Raw genomic sequence first — 6,573 nt, forward strand, 5'->3', positions numbered from 1 at the left:
AGACTAATAAAATCTGGTTTCAACCAATTAGAGACTAATGTTTGTCATTCATAAAGGACACAATATGGGGAGAGACGGCAGAGTAGTTAAGGTTACTAAGTCACATATGGCCAAGCTGGCAACTTGAGTTCTGTACCTGAAGCTTACAAAACACATTGGGTGGGGCCAAAGGTGGCAATTGTGATAAGGTGCTGGACTCTCATATGGCAGATTGTATTCAAATCCTACACCTAATGGCTTTCTTTCTGACTTTCTCTCTCTCTCTGATCAAAATTTTTAAATAATAATAAAGTAAAATGATCATTATTAAAAAAAGAAAAACAGCACATGTGTGCATGCCCAAAATTCCAAATGGTGGGAATTCCATTAAACATGAATTCCAATGGTCATTATTACATCATGAGATGAATTCCAGTGGTCATGATTACATCATGACCATTGTTTATGGGAGGGTGTGATTTCTCACTTCTCCTATCTTTTTCTGGAAAATGCACATGTCATACCTAATAAATAATTTTTAACAGAAGTATTTATTTTATTTATTATTATTAATATTTTATATTGACCAGAAAGAGAAAGAGAAAGGGAGAAAGTAAGCTGAAAAGTCCAAGATTCTAACCATGATCAGTCACATGGAAATCCAGTATTCTTACCACCACACCACCTGCCTTCCCCTTGTGGAAAAATTTTGAAAAGACATTATATAGATGTATAGGTTTAGATTCTTGATAGTGGTAGTGGTATTATAAAGGTATGTATTTCTCCAAGTTTATCCAAATATGTACATTAAATATGTGCAATTTTTGGATACTATTTAGGCCCAATAAAGCTTTTCAAAAGGGAACAAGTATGTTTTTTTCTTTATCTTTATTTTTGAAATCTTTTGATAAGAGTGTGATAGTCATGTGACAATACAATAAACAATTTCTTACAAAATATAAAATTAAAACTTCTAAATCCTAACAGATAGTTTTGCTTTTTAGTTTTCCTAGTGGGAATGTGTCCTTACAGAGAGAGACAGAGAAATACTGAGAAAAGAAGAGGAGAAAGCACCTCCCATGGGGAATGGTCAGGCTGAAATCCCTTCTCCATTTCTCCCTCCCTTTTAGGTTCTGGGCCTGCATGCATACACACTTGCCTGGAATGTTTCTTAGGCTTCCAGGTCTGGGACTTGAGCCATGCAAAATCTATCTTTCTTAATCACCAGGCCATGGGTTCAACCCACAAAATAGATTTTTAAAGATAATTATTTATATATTCTTATCTATTATCATTATTTTAAATTGGCTAAAGTGCATGTGTGTTCTTGAAAGAGAGAGAGAGAGAGTAAAAAAGCAGCAAACTGTCAAGTCTGGGACTGGAACCATAATCTAATCAAGAGTCCAACGACAAGCGCCACACCATTTGCTGGCCTCATGAAAGAGATTTTTAATAAACCATATTATCCTCTTAACTTTTGGATTTGATTTTTTTTGAGAGTTTTTTTTTGTTTTTGGTTTTTGTTTGTTTGTTTGTTTTTTGCTATAGGGTGTGTGTGCTTGCCAGAAAGACAGAGAGAGACAGAGAGACAGAAAGTGAGAAATCACCCCCAGGGAGCATGGCCACACTGCAATCCCTTCTCTTCTATTCTCCTCTCGGGATCCTGGACATGCACACACCTGTGCCCAGAGTGAGTTTAAGCCACAGGGCCAGGACTCAAACTGTGATCGACTACATGAGAGTCCAGTGACATAGTCATTACATTATGCTATAGTCCCAAATTTGCTTTTTTGGGGGAGAGGTTTTTGCTATAGAGTGTGTGCACTCACTAGAAAGACAGAGACAGAGGACAGGACGCAAGAAATCACCCCCCAAGGGGGATGGCCACACCGCAATCCCTTCTCCTCCATTCTCCTCGCTCTAGCAAAGTTATTTCCCCTGAACTATAGAACTTTGTTTTGTAGAATATACTGGGCATATTTCTCAATAATTCTCACTCTCCCCTTCTGCATGATAGAGTCAGGAGAGGATCTGTCTTGGCTCTTCATCATTAAAACCTTTTGGAGTCCCTGGAGGTAAAATCTCTACATGTGCAAAAGTCCCCTAAGACTCAAGCCCCAGGAGGTTCTCACTATAACCACTAGTCCAGACGCAGTCCAGCTGTTCCTTGAAGAGATTATGTGTTCCTCCCACCTATGCAACCAGCTGCTTCTGCTCCTGGTAAGCAGATCTCAGCTTTGTTCTTCTGGATGCAGTTCTCCTTTCAGTTCAGGAGTTAACTGTTTTTTCTGAAACCTAAATTCTCTCTTAGGTCCAAGGAACCTTGTTGATTGTTCAATCTGTCTAACTTTTGCTTATTGTTAAGTTGGGAGTGACCAGGATCATCACATGCCAGACAAGAAAACAGAAGTCCTACATTCATTTTATATATAAAACACATTCCTTCATATTTCCATCCATGACATCTTTATATTTTCCTAATTCTTCTATTGTAAATTTTACCCTTGTTCAGATTTTTCAAAAACTGTCTAGATACAGTTTAAGTGATCTTTGATAAGACGCCAATTTTTTCCCTTATGTGCCAGTATGATTATCTAAGTTGAACATTAGTATTCTGATATGAACCATTCTAGACATGGTTTGATTGAATTAACTGAAGATGAGAACTGCTGATGAAGAATTTAATCGAGATTAATACCTTCATTATAAAAGGTTGATAAGGTAGGTAAGCACACATTAATGGCTTCATTCATTAAATATTTTGGTGCTAAGAATGGATGTCCTTGTTCAAGTTATGTAAAGAAATTTTTTTCTTGGCAGAAACAAGATTATTTATAAATTGACTTATAATGGTAATTTTTCTCAATTGACATAAGGTACACTTTTTGCCCCAAGCCCTTATCTAGTGGCTTATTGTACATTGGGCTGTTCTTAAATCAAATTTTAATAGGATGAGGGAGGGATTAATTATCAGAGAAACTCCTCATTAATAAACAGATTTATCAGTTGAGAACCCATGCTAAAATATCTTATAAAACACTATCTATAGGGACCAGCAGATGGTGTAATGGTTACACTGCTGAATTCCCACATGACTGACCATGGTTTGAGTCCCAGACGCAGAGGCTTGAAACTCCCGAGAGAAGAGATTATGGCATGGCCATCCTTCCTTGGGGATTTCTTGCTTTCTGTCTCTCTGTCTCTGTCTTACTGGTGAGCACACGTGCTCTATAGCAAAAAACCTCTCCAAAAAAATAAAATAAAAAAGAGAGGTTTTTGTTATTGGATATGTGTCTTCAGCAGAAAAACAGAGAGACAGAGAGACAGAAAGCACAAAATAAACACTCCTGGGGTGATGGCCACCCTGTAATCCCTTCTCCTCCATTCTACTCTAGGGATCTTGTGCACACCCACACACTTGCCTAGCATCAGTTCCAGTAACCAGGTCTTGGACTCTAACCATGGTTGACTATGTGGGAGTTTAGCAACATAAACATTACACCATCCACTGGTCCCATGATTGTGTGTGTGTGTGTGTGTGTGTGTGTGTGTGTGTTTTAAATACCTCACCATGGACCAGCAGATGGCAGAATGGTTACATCGCTGGACTTACACGTAATGGACTACAGTTTGAGTCCTAGAAGCAGCTACTTAAAGCTCATAATGGGCACATGTGTCTGCATGCTGAAAATGCCAAGAGGAAATGGAAAAGAAGGTATTCTGTTATGGCCATCCCTCTGGGTGGTCATTTCTCACTTTCTTTCTCTCTATCTCTCTCTGTCTCACTGGTGAAGGCACATACTCAATAGCAAAACTCTCTGTAAAAATAAAATAAATCAATAACTCAGCACGTATTATGGTGATTAGAGTGTCTCGGTTTCCACATGACCTACTGTGATTCAAGTTCTGGACCCAGTGGCTTGAAAATCATGCTGGGCACATGTGTGTGCATGCCCAAAATCCCAAGAAAATAATGGGGGAAAAGCTATTTCAGCACCATCATCCCCCAGGGAGTGATTTATTATTTTCCCTCTCTCTGGTGAGTGCACACACACTGTGACAAAAGCTAAAAACAAACAAACAAACAAAAACACCTCTAAGACTCAGCAGGCGGTGTTGTGGTTTAGGTGGACTCCCACATAACTGAACATAGTGCGAGTCCCAGAACTGGAAGCTTGAAAATCATGCCAGTCGCTCATGCATACTTGTTCAAAATCACAGGAGGACAGGAGGAGAATAGAGTAGAAGGAATTGTCCTGTGGCCATTACCCTCTGGGCGGGGGGGTGGGTATGATTTCTCACTCTCCCTCTCACAGTCTCTCTCTCTCTCTGTCTCTCTCTGAGGTGAGAGTACGTACCTTTTGGCAAAAACCTCTATTAAAAAAAGAAAGAAAAAAGATGGTGTCTAGGGCCAGCAAGTGGCATGGAGTTAAGGTGCTGGACTCCACATGGCTGACTGCGCTATAGCAAGTTAAACATAATAATAAAATTAAATAAACAAACAAAAGTTTTGGAGAGGCTTTAGCTATAGGGCATGTGCGCTTGCGGGGGGCGGGGCGCCCGGGTGGGGGAGAGGCACAGCGGCGGTGGGAGCAGGAGGAGCCGGAGATGCTGCCAGGCTTCCCCGGGCAGCAGGAGAACGAGCGCAAAGGCGCCGCGAGCTTTGGCCATGAGGGCAGGACCTGGGGGGACGCGGGCGCCGCCGCCGGGGGTAGCACCCCCAGAAAGGGGGTCAACTTCGCCGAGGAGCCCATGCACTCCGACTCCGAGGACGAGGACGCGGAGGAGGAAGAGGAGGAGGAGGAGACGGCGGCGGCTGCGGACTCAGGGGCGTTCAATGCTCCAGTAATAAACCGATTCACAAGGCTTGCCTCAGTATGTGCGGAAGCTTATAATCCTGATGAAGAAGAAGATGATGCAGAGTCCAGGATTATACATCCAAAAACGGATGATCAAAGGAACAGGTTGCAAGAGGCATGCAAAGACATCCTGCTATTTAAGAATCTGGATCCGGAGCAGATGTCTCAAGTATTAGATGCCATGTTTGAAAAATTGGTCCAAGAAGGAGAGCATGTAATTGATCAAGGAGATGATGGTGACAACTTTTATGTAATCGATAGAGGAACATTTGATATTTATGTAAAATGCGATGGTGTTGGAAGATGTGCTGGTAACTACGATAATCGTGGGAGTTTTGGCGAACTGGCCTTAATGTACAATACACCCAGAGCAGCTACAATCACTGCTACCTCTCCTGGTGCTCTGTGGGGTTTGGACAGGGTAACCTTCAGGAGAATAATTGTAAAAAACAATGCCAAAAAGAGAAAAATGTATGAGAGCTTTATTGAGTCACTGCCATTCCTTAAATCTTTGGAGGTTTCTGAACGCTTAAAAGTGGTTGATGTGATAGGCACCAAAGTATACAATGATGGAGAACAAATTATTGCTCAGGGAGATTCAGCAGATTCTTTCTTTATTGTTGAATCTGGAGAAGTCAAAATTACAATGAAAAGAAAGGGTAAATCAGAAGTAGAAGAGAATGATGCAGTAGAAATCGCTCGGTGTTCTCGGGGACAGTACTTTGGAGAGCTTGCCCTGGTCACTAACAAACCTCGAGCTGCTTCTGCACACGCCATTGGGACTGTCAAATGTTTAGCCATGGATGTGCAAGCATTTGAAAGGCTTTTGGGACCTTGCATGGAAATCATGAAAAGGAACATCGCTACCTACGAAGAACAATTAGTTGCCCTGTTTGGAACAAACATGGATATTGTTGAACCCACTGCATGAAGCAAAAGTATGGAGCAAGAAGACCTATAGTGACAAAATTACACAGTAGTGGTTAGTCCACTGAGAATGTGTTTGTGTAGATGCCAAGCATTTTCTGTGATTTCGGGTTTTTTCCTTTTTTTACATTTACAACGTATCAGTAAATGGTAGAGATTTAATAGTCAATAGGCTTTAACATCACTTTCTAAAGAGTAGTTCATAAAAGAAGCAACATACTGATAAAATGACTTTCTACTCCACAAAATTATTTGACTGAAAAGTTTATTTAAATGATTGTAATATACTGAAAGTATTCATGTTTAAGAAGATAACTAGGGGATGTTATCTTAGGCTATATGTGTTTGACTTACTCAGATTGATAATATGTTAGTGACTATGCCCATACAAGAAGAAACTTGGCAGTGAATCATGCTCCATGGCCTGGCATCACATTCTTTTTATAAGTCATTATACTTATTGGAATTTTAATCATTTTCATTTTAAAGTTTTTCTGGCTTGATAAGTTTTGTGCTGGCCTTGGCCTATTGGTGAAATGATTTAAAACATCATATGCAATTTCAAAACGTTTTAAATTTTTGCAATAAAGTACATTTTGACTTTTTTGGTATAAAGTCAGTAACCTATGTATTCTAGTGGTTTTAAGGACAGGCAATTTAGTCAGTATAAAGGAAGGGAAAAGAGTCTTTTTTAGATGAGAGATCATTAATGCATTTTTTTTTCTTTTCCTCATAAGCATATACCTTCACTTCCTTTCTTCACATTGCAGTTCTATATTCTTTAAAAATTTGATCTTGACATTTAATG

At 39.9% G+C, this 6,573-nt stretch overlaps 1 pseudogene; it reads left to right on the plus strand.

The window, feature by feature from the left end:
* Nucleotides 1-4,587: 4,587 nt before the first annotated feature.
* Nucleotides 4,588-6,089, plus strand: LOC102473233 (cAMP-dependent protein kinase type II-beta regulatory subunit pseudogene; annotated as a pseudogene).
* The last annotated feature ends 484 nt before the right edge of the window (nt 6,090-6,573 follow it).

This window comes from Tupaia chinensis, unplaced genomic scaffold, assembly GCF_000334495.1.
Source record: "Tupaia chinensis unplaced genomic scaffold, TupChi_1.0 Scaffold000156_1, whole genome shotgun sequence".
Taxonomy (NCBI): Eukaryota; Metazoa; Chordata; class Mammalia; order Scandentia; family Tupaiidae; genus Tupaia; species Tupaia belangeri.